This window comes from Crocodylus porosus, unplaced genomic scaffold, assembly GCF_001723895.1.
Source record: "Crocodylus porosus isolate Cpor-Errol unplaced genomic scaffold, CroPor_comp1, whole genome shotgun sequence".
Taxonomy (NCBI): domain Eukaryota; kingdom Metazoa; phylum Chordata; order Crocodylia; family Crocodylidae; genus Crocodylus; species Crocodylus porosus.
The window spans coordinates 84,184,373-84,200,495 of NW_017728906.1; the positions used below are offsets into that span (position 1 = coordinate 84,184,373).

Consider the following 16,123-nt stretch of genomic DNA (forward strand, 5'->3'; position numbering starts at 1 on the left):
CTTTGGGCAGGGGGCTGGACTCGATGATCTCCCGAGGTCCCTTCCAGCCCTAATGTCTATGAAATCTATGAAATCTAAATCTGGTTGAGGCATCAACCAGATGCCTCAGTAGGGATAATGCTGGAGAGAGGGTCAACAACAGGGAGCTGGATGAGCAGAAAATTCATCACACCCTCCTGAAACACACATATTGCTTCACTGTAGGTTCCCCCTTAAATTTGAATATCTTCTTAGGAAAAAGACTATGGAATGTGACTACTTGTTATTCAAAAGACATAGGAGCAGTGGTTTTAGTGTCATATATTAGCAGGGACTTTGCAGAATGGAAATATATTGTGCAGTGCCTTAATGTACTAAAGCTGCATCAGACAGAAGAGAAACACATGCAGAAAGCAGCACAGCACTTTTAAATACCACATCCAGCCCCACCACCCCACACCCAGAATGATAAATGCCAAAAAAATTGAGATAACCGTTAAAATGCCTATTAAGAAGCCTGTAAATTGCTTTATGGATTTAAAGCAGTTTACCAGGACAGGGAAAACTCTGCTTTGGCTACTTTTAACGCTTTTCAGGGCAATAACAGCTAAGATACTTGCATACACACAAATCCTTAAGCACTGATAAACACTGAGCTCCTAAAAATGGTTAAATGTGGGGAAATACATATGCTGTAAACCCAATTATGTTTTGATACTCTAAATGATAAGGTTTAACCAAAACTATTTAAAAACACAGCCTATTACATTGCAAGACATCATCAATACAGAGGAGGAAGAATTTCAATATCAAAATGAAGAACTGGATGATCTTGGTGACTAGGGGTATTTATACACGTGCTCCTGGAGTGGGGGGAGAGTGCTTTAATTACAGCATCTCTCAGAATGACGCATCACGTGCTTCAGTGTCTCTGCACTGAAAAATGGGAGGGGGGTACTTTAACTAAAGCTCGTTAAACAAGCTTTAGTTAAAGCACTCCCACTGCCATTTTTCAGTGTGGGGATGCTGATGCATGTGACGCTGGAGTCTGCTGGAGCACGGTAATTACCATGCTCCAGCAGACCCGATTAATCAAGTCTGTTCCGATGCGCTGTAATTAGTTTAGTAACGAAGCTTAATAATATGAAGTACAAGATGACACAATTAGTGATCAATAACAGACATGTCAGCTATAAATAAAATGAAAGAGTTCATCAGTTGGAAGTGACAGGAGGAGAAAAACATGCCTGTTTTTCCACAGAATGATTATGAGCCACCAATGTGATGCAGCAATGAAAATGGCAAATATCATTACAGCATTTATCAAGAGAAGTATTTCCAGTACAGGTTTGGAAGAACTAATGACATCGTATGAAGCACTAGCAGGACGTCTTATGCACAATTTGAATAATCTATATTCAAGAAAGAGGGACTAAAACTGGATCAGGGAAAGAGAAGGGGTACTAGGATGATCATGGGAATAGAGAGTCCCTTCTCTTACAAGAGAATACTGAAAAAATTGACTTATTTAGCTGAGGAAAACAAATGTGAGAAGGAACCTGATTATCCTCTATAAATACATTGGAGCAAACCTCTAGGAGCAATAAGAACAATTTATGCTATAGGACTTTCGGCACAAAACCAAACGGGTATAAACTGACCAGGAATATTATCAGGGCAGGGCAGTAGAAGGTGGTTTCTAACGCTCACAAAACTGAGATCTGGAACGCCTTTCAGTAGGGACCAAAACAGCTAACTTTGTTTACAATGGAGCTTAGTAAGTTTATAAAAATGACTGTATGAAGTGGCTGCCTGTGATAGCAGGGGACTGGACTCAGTGACCCAGGAGGTCCTTTGCAGTCCTCTGTTCCTATGCAATTAATTTCACAGTGTTCAGCCTCATTGCATCTGAATGTGCAATCACAAAATAGTATCTGTTCATATGAGCGGTCTATAATGAGACCTGAGTTTTCTTTTCTCTTTCACTACCAGAGGCAGGTAGAATTTTCTTTCTTATTTCCAACCTGATCTCACCTTCATAAATATTTCAAGAAATTTTTATTTATTTTGGATTTTGGAGGGGAGAAAAACCTTACTTGGTTCTGAAGTTTAAGCAGGGATGGAGTATTTTGTTGGTATGGTGGCTTTGGGTGGGCTCAGCTGCTAGTTTTAACTGATTTTATTTTTGTAATTTCAGTCATTCACTAGCACCCAAAGTGCCAGTCAGGCACCTTTAATGCTTCTAAAACCTACACAAAGAAATATTTTGTATTTCATTATCTATTTTTCTTAACCCATTCTGTGAATTCACTGGATAGTGTAAGGTTTGCTATTTTCCTGTTCAAGCTGACAGTTCCTAGATAAGCAAATAGTCATTTATAAAAGAAGAGACTGAAAGTCACAGTTACCCAGTCTGAGTATTGAGTGCTACTACAATTTAGATGCTGTGTTATAATTCTCTAATATACAATGCCACTATTAACTGCAGGGCATTTAATGTCAGGACCACTTAAACCAAACAAATCACCACCAATTCCATTTAAGAACAGGGGTTGAGAGTAGCAAAGGAGATGACAAAATACACTTGACTCAAAAAGCTCAATTAAATCTCTAAACAGGATAAAATATGGTATCTAACACTTAGTCTCCACCCAACTTCTTCCAACCATTAATAGTGTTTTAAATAAAGGAGTATAGTATATTTAAACATATAATTTGACCATGGTACTGGTAAACAGAAGGCAGAGCAGCGTGCTACGTTGGGGCACTTTTACACGTGCTCCAGGGGTGGGCAGCTCCAAAAGTTGCTCTAATTAAAGTGTTGCAGTGTTTTGTGCATCAGCATCCCCACACTTAAAAATGGTGGTGGGGGTGCTTGAATTAAAGCGCATTCAATAAATTATAGTTTGAAGCGGCCCCACCACCATTTTTAAGTGCGGGGACACTGATGCACAAGATGTGGGAGGCTGCTGGAGTGTGGTACCCTAATTACCAATTACTCAATTAATCAAGCCTGCTTCGATGTGCTGAAATTCCAGTGCGTAAGAGGAGTCTCCCTGCTCATGTATAAGCACCCCCTCAGATTAATTTGGTCAGAGAGGCATAACAAAGTAGGGTGTTACCTACAAAAGCTCATGACCCTCTGAATTCATTTCTAAGGTGCCACCCTGCTTTAACTTCTGCCTGACTTCAGACTAAACACACCTAGCCACTTCTCTGTTACTGGCAGACAAAAGTAAACTGAGCCAAATTACATGCTATTATCCCAATGATGATCCTTTTGAGATACTGTGAGACAGAGTGCAGTGAGCAGACTGAACACAAAGCTAGAAACCAGAAGCTCCTGAATTTCAAGCTAAGCTGTACTGGTAATGGTTAACTTTGCAGCCTTGGGCAAGTTCTCTTCATTTCTCTGGTTCATGTTTCATCATAGACAGAATAGGGATAATACTACTTGCTAACTTTAGAAGATTTTTAAAAATGAATTATGTTTGTACATGGTTCATAGAAAATCCACGAGACTACAATTACGTTGCTGAGTATGTGAATTTGAATGTTCTCTCAAGTTTTACCTAAACTAAAAAAAACCAAACAGGTTCAGTTTAAAAAGTATTAGCTGACAAGACTTTAAATAGATGTTGCACCTAGTGATGAAGAGGCAAGCTTTTTTAAAACTAAATCAGCTACTTGTGGTCCACTCTAGGTTCCCTGCATCCTATGCTGAATGGTCTTCAAAGGGTCATTTTTTCTTTACTCTTAAAACTGCATTTTCTGAGCACGTGCCTTAAAGATCCTTTTTCTTGTGATGCAATTTAAATATAGATCCAATTTTTAAAAATATTTAATGCCATATACATTCTGCTTTAATACCAGCTATAACTAATTTATATGAACTTCACCGCTTATTTTATTCTCTTACTTGGGTTATATATGATCTAATTGGGGATGGTCCTGCTTTGAGTAGGGGGTTAGACTCCTGAGGTCCCTTCCAACCCTAATTGTCTATGATTATGATTCTATATACAATAGTGATTTTTCTCCCAATTATTAAACGAGGTTAATGCAGTGTCATTTACAATAGAAAGGCTCTAGCTAACCGCTGAGTCATAGCAAAAATCTCCCCCGCTGTATGCCATATTGCAGCTTTTCTAATCAAGTTGCTTTGTAATAGCTGTAAAACAGGAGAGAGTGTGATTACACTCTTTCATATCATACCACACTTTTGAAAACGTTCTGCCTTTGGCCTTCTGCATTAAGACAAGAGGGCAAGGCTCTCCACGGCCAGGTATACAGCACTGTTTACATTAAAACAGGATGAAGTTTGGCTTGTGATCTACACAAAGGTAGTTCAAAGTCCTTGCTGCCAGAATTTAAAAATCCTCCAGGTCATTAACTGCAAGGAAATATATTGGGGCACATCTTTATTCCATTCCCCTGCAGACTTCAAACTCTCCAGTTCTTCTCACTGGGAACCTCTGAGAGAAATGAATTTTTGACTGCTATATAAACATGGCTAATATAAAAAACCGGCAAAAGCTCAACAATATGGAGCTGATATAGCTATGCCATTATCCCTAAGCAGCAAAGCACAAGCAGCACGGGACACCACCATGACAGACAAACCTTTTTAAAGGCAGATATGCAAAGATGCACTTACTGTGAGAGGAGTGTATTTTTGTACTGCAAATTCCCTACTCACTGCCACTCTGTTTCTCACCCTCCAGAAAATGACAGTCTCCCCTGGAAGAAGCAGGCAACTTATGATTTTCTTTCGTAATTAATATGCTTGGGAGCATTTCTGAAGAGTCTGGAATCCATGATACCAGGTGTAGTTTAGTCCTCTTTGCAAATAGGTAAAAATATTTACCTTAATAGACAGCAAGCTTATCACCAGTCTTACTTAGATGTGCAGGGCAGTCAGGCATCCCCTACATCTGTGCCTAGGGTCCTGCTCATAGTTTCACTTCAGTTCAGGCTTGGGAGGATGTGTGGAGATGCCTGGCATTCCTACCTGTGAGAAAGGAGGCATGGGGTGGGGTGGGGTGGGATGAAGGGTTGGGGAAAACCTGGTACTACCTGAGCGCAGTGTGTGGGGAAAGAACATCTTCCAATTGTTTGAATTACACTTTTGTCTCTGTTTTGCTCCTGGGGCAGCGCAGCTTCAGCCTGCATTGTACGGTTAGTCTGGGCCAGAGAAAATTTCCTGCTATCATGATTGAAGGACTTTAATTTCTGCTATTCAGGCAATAAATCTGGACAAAGTATTTTTCCTAGGTCAGGCTAGCAATGACTCTGCCTGTCCTCTGCTAGTGGAAGAAGAGTAACTGAGTCCTATCTGGTCCCCTTTTTTGGTTTTGCTCCAGAATCTTACCCCATTTTTAAAGCTGGCAATTAATGGCAGGTTTCATTTAATGTTTGTCTGATCACTTCTCATTTTGCTGAGTAATCACCTGCAATTCCCCCCCAGTCAAAATGCTCTTGAATTCTTATATAATAAAGGGCTTAGTCTGTCTGGCCGTAACACTCTTGGAGCGCTCTGATTGGTTAATGAAACAATCAACCAGAGTGCAGAGCACTGCCATGACAGTGCGGATGGAATGGGGGGGGTGAGGCCAGCGCGCTGGAGGCAGCGTGGGGCGTTGGCGTAGGGGGACAGAGGAGGTGGCGGGGCAAGCTGCCCTCTCACTCCCCACAAGGTGGTAGCACCACAGGATGGTGGGTGGCAGTGCTCTGTCCCTGCCTGCCCCTCCCCCCATAATTCTTAATGGGCAATCTGCTAATACTTAATAAAATACTGATTCTTGGAATTAAAAACAAACCAGCAAAAAGTAAATTCTTCAGTCTAAGATGACTATCAACATCTGCATGGCCCCTGTGGCAATTTTACTTGAAAATATTAATTTACACAAAGTATTATCACAACTATATCTAGGGGTGCACTGATAAAGATTTTCTTGGCCAATACCAAGCCAATAGCCGATTTACAGGAAGGCAGCCAGGCAGTTTGGAGAGCAACCTCCTACTGGTAAGTCTGTTGGGGAGGAGGGGGCAGGGAAAGGGGTGTGAAGGGGCAGATCGAGGCCTCCACAGTGAGGGAGGGAGTAGGGCTGGGGTGGGCACTGCCCAGCCAGGGCAGTGAATGGGATCCAGAGCTTGGAGTGAGGCAGAGCCACAGACAACTCACCCAGGGGGCACAGGGCAGGGAGGGGCAGCTCCCTACCATTGCGTGCACCCTCAAGGGAGGCATGTGCCCCCCAGATTTGTGCACACAGTGAGGGTAGACTAGCTGGCTGCTGTAGGGTCAGGGTCAGGGTCAGGGGCTGCAACAACCTCTTCCTGGTGGAAGACTGGGCTGGGGCTGCACTCGGGGCAGCTGGGGATAGGGTGGGTTCAGCTGTGGCAGCGGCACTGGGAGGGGTGGCTACAGTGGGGCTATGGGGAATTCTGGGGTGGCAGCAGAGCTAATTGCCCCAAGCAGGGGCAATGCTAGGGGGCGGTTGGGGAGGTTATAGTCCTCCCTCCCAGCATCACTGCCTTTACCCGCCCTGTGCAGGTGTGCCTGCCCTTCCCCTACCTGCCCTGAGCACAGCCCCAGCCCAGCCCCCTGCCAGGAAGAAGCTGGCACTGCCCCTGGCCCTGAGTCCACAGTGGGCAGCCTGCCTTTGCCTTGTGCACAAATCTGTAGGGGGCACATGCAGTGGTGGGGAGCACTACCCTCCCCACCCTTCAAAACCCCCTAGACAAGCTGCCCACAGCTCCATCCTGCTTCCATCCCCAGTGTCCGATCCCCATCCCCTGCTCCACCCCACCCTCATTGTGGGGGGGCCTTTATATGCACCCCCCATGCCTCTTCCCTCCCCCATGCTCCTTCCTCCCCAGACTTACTCCTGACTATGTGCATACTGCAGCTGTGTGCACACACGTGGCATTTATCGGTGACATTATCAGCCAAAAAAGCAAATTGCTGATAATGTTAATTTTCCTGTCAATCTGATATGCGACCAATATATCTATGCATCACTAATTATATCAAAACATGACATTCAGAAAGAGAAGAAAAATTTTTCTTGATCCAACTACTGCAGAATAATTTCAATCTTGCTTGCATTAAATGCAGTGCCTATTTTTAGCTATCTTACCATCTATTTTTAGCTCCCCTCTTGAATGAAAAAAAAAATGTGCATACACAGCAGCTCCTGAAAATAAATACTCACACATGCCTACAGAGCAATGCATCTATCCAGAGTACAGTGATGCCCTACAAAATAGGAATCAAGGGGAAATGAGATTAGAAGATCAAGTCCCAGTCAAGCAAACTGCTTGGCACACAGAACCCATTCATTTTGAAATGTTAAAGGAAGACCTTCTTTTGCTGAGAAGTCAATCTGCGACTGTGGAATTGGTGCCATCGTGTGGGTTTTGCCTTCTACAACCACAATCCAGACTTTCATGAGAGAGGTATCCTGGGATGAGATGGTCTTTATCTTTTTTCTAAAGGTAAGAGTCTGTTCTCTTACAGGTTGGCTGATCTCCTCTGAAGGGCTTTAAACTAGGTTCGTTGAGCGATGGGAATGCAGTAGACAATGAGAACCATAAGCCATGTGCTGGATCAGCCCAGGTAAGCACTAAGGGGCTCGATAGATATCAGGAAAGAAGGGTACCAAGGGCACCCATTGGGGGGCTTAAATGTCTTCACACTAATACTAGGAGCATGGGGAACAAGGAGGAGGAACTTGCACTCCTGCTTGCAAGCAGCAACTTCAACCTGGTTGGGCTAACTGACACCTGGTGGGACTCTACTCACAAGTGGGCAGTAGGCATTGAAGATTATAGGTTGCACAGATGGGACAGAATGTGGATAAAAAGGAGGGCTGTTGCTGTCTATGTTAATGAGCAATGTACATCTTCTATAATCAAGATGGGATCAGAGGAGGGCCAAAGTGAGGTACCGTGGGTTAGGATACAGGCCAGTCAAGGGACTTGGTAGTGGAGGGTCTAATACAGACTGTCACCCCAGGAGGATAAGCTAGACCTGGAATTCTCTGGGCAGCTCTTGGCGTATGGTCAAGAGCTATGGTTGTCATGAGTGACCTAAACTACTTTGGCATCTGCTGGGAGGATCAGTCAGCCAGAATTAATGGGTCACGTAGATTCTTAATATTCATATAGTACCTCCACTTAACACAAGAGGTATATGATCCCACTAGGGGGAATGCCTTGCTTGATTTGGTGCTGGCTACGTGGGATGACCTGGTGGGAGATCTGCAGGTACAAGGCAACCTAGGGGATAGTGACCATCAATTGACTGAATTCACTATCCAGAGAAAGGTGGGAAAAGTAACCAGCAGGGCAGAAGTGCTAGACTTCAGAAAGGCTGACTTCAGTGTGCTTAGGAGATTAGTTAGTGGGGCATTAAAGATCAAGAGCATTGGCAAAATGGGGATCCAGGAAGGGTGGTCACTCCTCAAGGAAGCGAGCCTTTGGGTGCAGAAGGAGGAAATCCCACTGTGTAGAAAAGGGGGCAAAGGGGCCAAGAAACCCTCCTGGTTAAACAGGGAAATCCAGGAAAGCCTAAGGGCAAAAAAAGGGGCATACAGGCTGTGAAAGCAGTAGGTAGCTACCAAGAAGGAGTATACCTCCTTGACTCGCATTTGCAAGGAATCGGTTAGGAAGGCCAAAGCAGCATTAGAACTCAGGATGGCAACAAAAATTAAGGACAACAAAAAGTCCTTCTTCAGGTATATAAGCAGCAAAAAGAAGGTACAGGGCAGCATAGATCCCCTACAGGATAGGCAAGGGCAGTTGGTGACAGATAGGAGGGACAAAGCAGAGCTCTTCAATGAGTTTTTTGCCTCTGTATTCTTGAACCGGGATCTAGACAAATTTCCCAAATGCATTACTGACAGAAGCAGGAGAAACACCAGCCCACCAACCATCAGGGCCAACCTAGTAAAGAGACACTTGGAGGGGCTGGATGCGTTTAAATCAGCTGGACCAGATGAGCTCCATCCAAGGGTGCTGAAAGAATTAGCCAGTGTCATAGCAGAGCCACTGGCACAACTGTTTGAGCACTCGTGCTGCTTAGGTGAGGTCCACAGGACTGGAAAACAGCCAATGTGGTCCCTATTTTTAAGAAGGGGAGGAAGGAGGATCTGGGTATCTATAGACTGGTTAGTCTCACCAATATCCTTGGGAAAACCCTTGAAAAAAAAAATGACCAAAGATCACATTTGTAGAAGTCCAGTAGGTAATATAATGCTGAAGGGCAACCAGCATGGGTTCATAGCAGGTAGATCCTGTCTGACTAACTTTGTTTCGTTCTATAACCAGGTCACTATATGCTTAAATGCAGGAGTCAAGGTAGATTTCATCTACTTGGACTTTAAGAAAGCCTTTGACACGGTATCCCATCCTATTCTTCTATACAAATTGAACGGCTGTGCCATAATTACACAGTCATGTGGCTGGCAAATTGGCTTAAGGGTTGTACCCAGAGAGTGGTGGTGGATGGGTCAGTATCGATCTCAAAAGATGTGGGCAGTGTGGGTTCCCCATAGGTTGGTCCTTGGGACAGTGCTGTTCAATTTCTTCATCAGCAACCTGGATGAGGGCGTGGAAAGCACTCTTGTACAAATTCGCAGATGACGCCAAACTATGGGGCGAAGCAAACATACTGATGGGACGAAACCAAATCCAGGTGGACCTGGACAGGTTAGAGAAGTAGGCAGAGAACAAAAAGATGCAGTTCAACAAGGATAAGTGCAAGTTGCTGCACCCAGAGAGAGGGAATCATTAGTATACCTATAGGCTGGGGGATGACCTCCTCAGCAGCACAGCAGCAGAAAGAGATCTCAGAGTCATTGAATATGAGTTGTCAATGTGACAATATAATTAGCAGAGTTAACCACACTTTGTCATGCATTAGTAGATGCATCACGAACAGGTCCAGGGAGGTGATGCTCCCCCTTTATGCAGCACTGGTCAAGCCACAGCTGGAGTAATATGTCCAATTCTGGGCGCCACAACTCAAGAAGGATGTGGACAACTTTGAGAAGGTCCAGAGGAGGGCCACTCATATAGTTAGGAGGCCTTAGGAGGAAAGGCTGAGGACCTGGACCTTTTCAGCCTCCACAAGAGAAGGCTGAGGGGGGATCTTGTGGCAGTATACAAATTCACCGGGGGGGGGCACAGCAGGGAACAGGAGATGCTCTGTTTACCAGAGCATCCCTTGGAATAACCAGAAACAACGGCCACAAGCTGATAAAGAGTAGATTTAGGCTGGGCATCAGAAAGAACTTCTTCATGGTTAGGGTTCCCAGAATCTGGAACGGGCTCCCAGGGGAAGTGGTGCTCTCCCCTACCTTGGAGGTCTTAAAAGAGGAGACTGGACAAGCACTTTGCTGGGGTCACATGACTCCAGCACTTTTTGCTGCCACGATGATCCTTTGAGGTCCCTTCTGACCCTAACATCTATGAATCTATGCTAACACACAATGGTCCAACTTAATGCCTTAGCGTGCTGTGTGAATGTGAAGCAGACTGCAGGAGAGGTAAGGTATCTGAGGAACAGTGGGGGAGAAAAAATTCTGAATGAGAATGTGTCACATCTGCCTGACTGACAGGCATACAAAAATGTTAACTGTACAGAAAAAAACCAAAAAAACCTAGACCCTCTCTTTCTGTAATACTATATCAAATGTGAATTCTATGCTGATGACTGTCTGTCAAAAATTTCTTATCCATATAAAACCATTGTTTTTAAATTTTAGACATGTTGATTATCAAGCAAAAAAGCAGATTCAACTAAGTTGTGTGCTCAGGGCTATCCCAGGGGGTGGAGAGGGAGCAAATCAGGGCAACCGCCCCAGGCCCCATGTTTTGGGGGGCCCCCGCAGAGTCGGGTGGAGCAGCGCAGCAACTCCGTGCTGCTGCTGGCTTCACATCCGGCCGTTCAGAACCCCCTCCCCACCGCCAAATCTGGTGTGTCTGGTCGCTCACCACCCCAACCGCCAAATCCATCACCAGCTTTCTCGCATCCGGAGGTGGGGCCCTATGCAGGCCAAGTTGCCCTGGGCCCCGCACCCTGATCAGGCCGTCTCTGTGTATGCACACAGCCAATGAGGACAGTTTCACATGCCTTGGCTATTACGTGCACGCTGACTGACAGTGAGGATGAAAGTCATAGTTAGCCTTCAGTGAAGGTTTCAGTTGTTTTCAAGACTATGAAATGAATGGTATCTAGTGTTTAAAAATACCAAAGTGCTCCTTCAGTCATTTTATATTGGTCTTTGTATAATTTATTTTTGCTAGCAACTGAATTCCTACCTTTGTTTGTTTTGGCATACACTGTCAATACAGAAAGACACATTTCATTGCTGGATTATATACTATTTTAAAGCCAATGCACTAAGCAGTTATTAGTGGAAGTTATCTTTGGGCAAATATAGGTGTGTGTTTAAAGCCAATGTGTCAATTTCTGAAGGTCAACTTTTGTGGAAATTATCTGGCTGCCTTCATAAAACCAGCTTTCGCTCCTAGACAACCGTGACCTTCTACCGCATGTGACCTTCTAACACAGATGTATTTGATGATTGCCAATACATACAAAATCTGGCATACCTGGTACGAAACTTGCACCAAACTACGTGGAGCTCCAAACTTCACTTTTCATTAAAAAATACTGCAATTCAGTATGGAGACATCAATCTTCTGGTGTCTAGCAAGACAGGGCTTTAAAGGCCACATCAGATGGAAGGAAAGTGAAGCTCTCTCTGAGTGGGGTAGAGGAGGAGGAAACCAACACTGCAGTGGCAAATGTCCCAAACTAAATGTCCCTTGCTCTTTCAAACTCCACCTTCTCACCTCTCTCTGATCAACAATAAAGAAATATAGAGAGGTAATTAACTATGTGAGTCTGTAGTCAGCAGAAGGTAGGGCAAGGTGGCACCTTAACCATATCTAACTGGTTCAGAAAGGCATGAGCTTCAGTAGGCGACACCTTACTTTGTCAGATGCTATGATTCCTGTAAGTCAATTTGAGGCATTTAAGCACTGGTTAATAAAATACAGATGAAGTTGGGATATATTTCCTAATTACTCATATTTTGTGCCTTGCTTATAGCAGAAAGGAACATTTGCTGTTCCACAGAAATTGATAGTTAAATTACCAGCTCATGTCTAATGTTTATCACAGATTTCTGCTCAAACCAGGTTTTAAACAGAAAGAGTTCATTAATCCCTCCCTTCATCTCTTTGTTAGGTTTCTCAGTGGAGGTTTTCACTCATTTTTACATTTAAATGCATCCATGTTTTTTCAGCACACTACTATTTTTTCTTCTGAAGCACTGTGAATGTTCAGTAAAACCCGAGCACCAGCCATCTGTGACAGTTTCGAGCTGTACACAAAGACAAAGATGTTATTTAGGGCAGCAGGACTCAGACTCTGGCTCTGGAGGCAAATGTGGCTCTTCAATCTATCTATTACCCATGGATCTCTGCAGAAAATGGTATTCATGTGGGTGGAGTTTTGTGTTTTTTACTGCATCTTTGGTATGCCTTTCCTGCAATCATAAATAATGAGCATATTCCAGATCCGACTGTATGGAGGCGTCTCCACAAGCGCACCCAGGAATGAATAGCAACAGTACCTAGTTGTGACTTGTTACTTGTCCTCGGGAACGCCCCTGCACATGCTCTCTGGCACATGGCAAATTGCCCCGGGTGAGGTCCCAGCAGCCTTCTGGGGACCTTCCAGGGCTGCAGCAAAGGCAATCTGGGTGCATGGAGTTGGCCTGGCAGTCAGAGCATGGCTCTGGCTAGCCAGGCTTTGGTTTTAGGTGGTGCATGCTGCAGTCAACTGCACCACCCTGCTTTTTTGGGCACTTTTTTTTTGTTGAGATATTGGGACTTCTTGGTATGTAATTTTGGCATACTTGCAGTGCAAAGAACTTTTTGACCTGTGCTGCATGTATTCTGCAGTGTCTCAAAAGCCTTTGAGGCACCACAAAGCATACCTTCCCACTCATCTGGTCGCACCCTAGAATGTTAACTAAATGTGCTTTTTGTCCCCCTTTTGAACTGCAGTAATGTTTGTTCCAATCCCCTCCAAGGTTGTATTTTTCTGGCTCTTTGGTGAATGGTAGTTGCTCCTGAGTGATTCAAGACTGACTGCCACTGTTTTAGGAGATGTTACAACAAGCCCCACAAACCAGCTTGGAAAAGAAATTTCTTCTTGAGCTGCTAAAATATGCAGAGTTACAAAAAGGCATTTTCTTATTGCAACAGATGAAGGTTAAACGCAAACAAGATCATGAGTGTAAATGTACTGAACAGTAATAAGGCTAAACAGAACAAAAATGCTAACAGCTTCACTCAGGTTCTCCTCTTTCACATTAGACACAAGAGGCAAGTGAGAACATCAGATCAGAACCAGAGTAAAATGGTGCATTATGACACACCTAGCCATGTTACTCCAAGTGAAGCAGGTAAAGTAGAAACACACTTTATAGACTAATTCAGAGATGCATAAGCTTTCATAAACTCAAGCTCACTTCATCAGATGCAGTTCAGTACTTGGTTGGGAGACCTCCAAACTGAAGCCCCCTAAATGCAACAAAAAATTACATTTGTAGGTCAAAAGGAGGCTTAATTACTTCTGAGTTGGTATAGAAGCAATTGCCTTAGCACTCTAATTATGTACTGCCTAAAGCTCTCTCTTCTACTGTCTCAGTTAGGTGTGGCATTTTTCACTTTTTGTCTTTTTATGCTGCACATAACATTTTAACTAAAAGTACACCGATATATCGGTTGGCTATTCAATCGGCACCGACAAAAAGAGAAATGGTATTATTGGCTATCAGCTTTTTTTGGTTGTTGTAGCCAATAATTATGGCTGTGTGCCTGGAGTACCCTGGTGAACGTAGTCCAGTCCCTGAGCTCCACCACCAGCCCGAATCTGCAGCAGATTAAAGGTCCTGCCAAGCAGTGGGAGGGGCAGGGGGTACTCAGCAACAAGGGGACTGTTACCAGCTCCTGCTGTCATGGCAATGCTGTGCGCGCAGCAGGGGCCCAAGTGCCGGGGCTGCCGGAGAGATGTTAGGTTGCGCATGGGCAGGATAAAGCGCTGTCTGCAAAAGGGTCTGTCCCACCCGCCCAGGATGGCAGCATGGACCTGTGCGACAAGCAGGGCTGCAGGTAGGAGCCATAGCTGAGGGAGTAATGTGCACAAGAATAAGGCAGTCACCACCTTCCTCATAGAGGACAGGCAGGGGAGCAGGCAGAAGGCGTATGTGCGCAAGGGTGTTATAAATGCAAAACAAACAAAACCAAAAAGGTTTATGTCAGTAGTTTAAAATGCCTTGCACTATTACTAAATATTGGTTATCAGATCAGTATCGGCCGATATGGTTGGTTAATCGTCAGCTATCAGTATTGGCAAAGAAAATCTCTCAGTGCACTCCTAATTTTAACATAATGTGGGCTCTTAATAGCTATTATATATTTCAATGGTTATTTCAGTGTTGATGGAACTGAAATACAGATATATTAATTATAAACAGAAAAAGTGTAAAGCACTCTGGAGTCTCTGGATAAGCAAACAACACAAATAGTTATAAATTTGTAGAATGTATCCCATCAAATTTTTCCATAAGTGCTCTACTTACATAATAAATGTTAAAGCATCTGGTAATTTTCCTATCAAGGTGTTATTCAACAGTAAGTGGTGCATTCTACTACTAGTACATAGAAGGGTATGACAGGGATGGATCACTCCACACATGCCCTATTTTTTAAAAAACTTTTCCTCTAAATCATTCACAGCTCTCACCATTCTCACAACCAGGACAGTGGGTGACAGATGGACCTCATGTTCTTATACAGTGAAACACCATATAATTTTATTTTGCAAAATTGTTAGAAATGCACAGCTTGCATCTTGCTCCCGATAAGAGAGAAATACTGTCCAAGACTCCTCTCCCCCATCCTCCTTAGACTTTCTCATGCTGATTACAGAAACTGGAATTTAACTGCATGGCCTTGGGGTATAAACTTTTGAACTCTTGTGGTTTTGAGCATGCTTAATGAGCTGTTGCATATTTACCTCTCCGCCCCGCATACTCAAATAACTAATTATAATATACATGCGACGTATGTAATGATGTAACTACATGTATGTTTGTATGAAACGGAAGTAGGCTGCAGGAACTCCTGTGTCTGCACACTCGCCCAGGAGACAGAAGCATAAAAAAACCACTTGCAAACACAATTGGGGCCAGAGGTGATTTAAGCTTCAAAGCTCCACTCTCTGACCTTTGTTTGCAAACAAATACATCCTTCTGTGCCGACTGATGTCTGTGATCTCAGCGCGCCTCCAGGGAAACAAACCGCCTTTGTGCAACAATTTGGCGAGTCAGCCAGGAGCTCCTTGGACCACCCCGGGACCCAGTGACAAGATCGTCCCTGCCGCCACGGGGAGTGCGCACCGAGCTGCCTTTTTGGGCTCGCCCAGGGGGTTTGAGATGTGAGTCGAGGTACCCGGGAGGTTAAAGGCTACCTGTGCAAAATTCTTGGTTTCTGAGGATGCCAGACACACATTCCGGGATTGTGATCGAGATCTCTAGGATACTTGAGTGAGTATACGAATCCCCTTGCCCGATTTGGTTTCTGGATCCGGGGACAAAGAGACTTGTTCAATTTGGTTTTGTTCCGGGGATTCTTTTGGCCTGGTATTTGGTACTTTCGCGGACGGTCCTGGCTCAGATCCTTTAGTGAGCGCTTTCTGGTATTTGGTGTGCGTTGGGCGCACTCTTGTGGGCATTAAAATGGGTGTGGGTAGCTCCCGTGTAGAAAGCTCAAGTACTCCTTTGGGTTGTGTTTTACGGAACTTTAGGAAATTTACAAAGCAGGCAGATTATGGGGTAAAAATGAAAAAGGATGATTTAATTAAGTTTTGTCAACTCGAGTGGCCAACATTCGGGGTCCACTGGACCCCGAAAGGATCCTTTGTAGTAAGAGAAGTGATAGCTATCCATGAAATAATTATGCAGAATGGACACTGGGATCAGTTTCCTTACATAGACTGTTGGTTAGGAGTGGTCCAAAATCAGCCACCTTGGATTAAGAAATGTTTAGTAAAGTCTCATGT

The 16,123-nt window shown here is 44.1% G+C and overlaps 1 protein-coding gene across 9 annotated transcripts in view; it reads right to left on the bottom strand.

Moving 5' to 3' along the window:
- INPP4A (inositol polyphosphate-4-phosphatase type I A) overlaps positions 1–16,123 on the bottom strand; it is a 135,711-nt gene that overhangs the window by 112,034 nt on the left and 7,554 nt on the right. The window contains exon 1 of one of the 9 annotated variants that reach the window (XM_019529455.1): positions 4,319–4,409. The exons of the other annotated variants lie outside the window; for them this stretch is intronic. The gene's annotated coding sequence lies outside the window, so the exon portion shown is untranslated. Of the gene's footprint in view, positions 1–4,318; positions 4,410–16,123 lie in introns of those variants that run through there. 9 annotated transcript variants of the gene reach the window in all.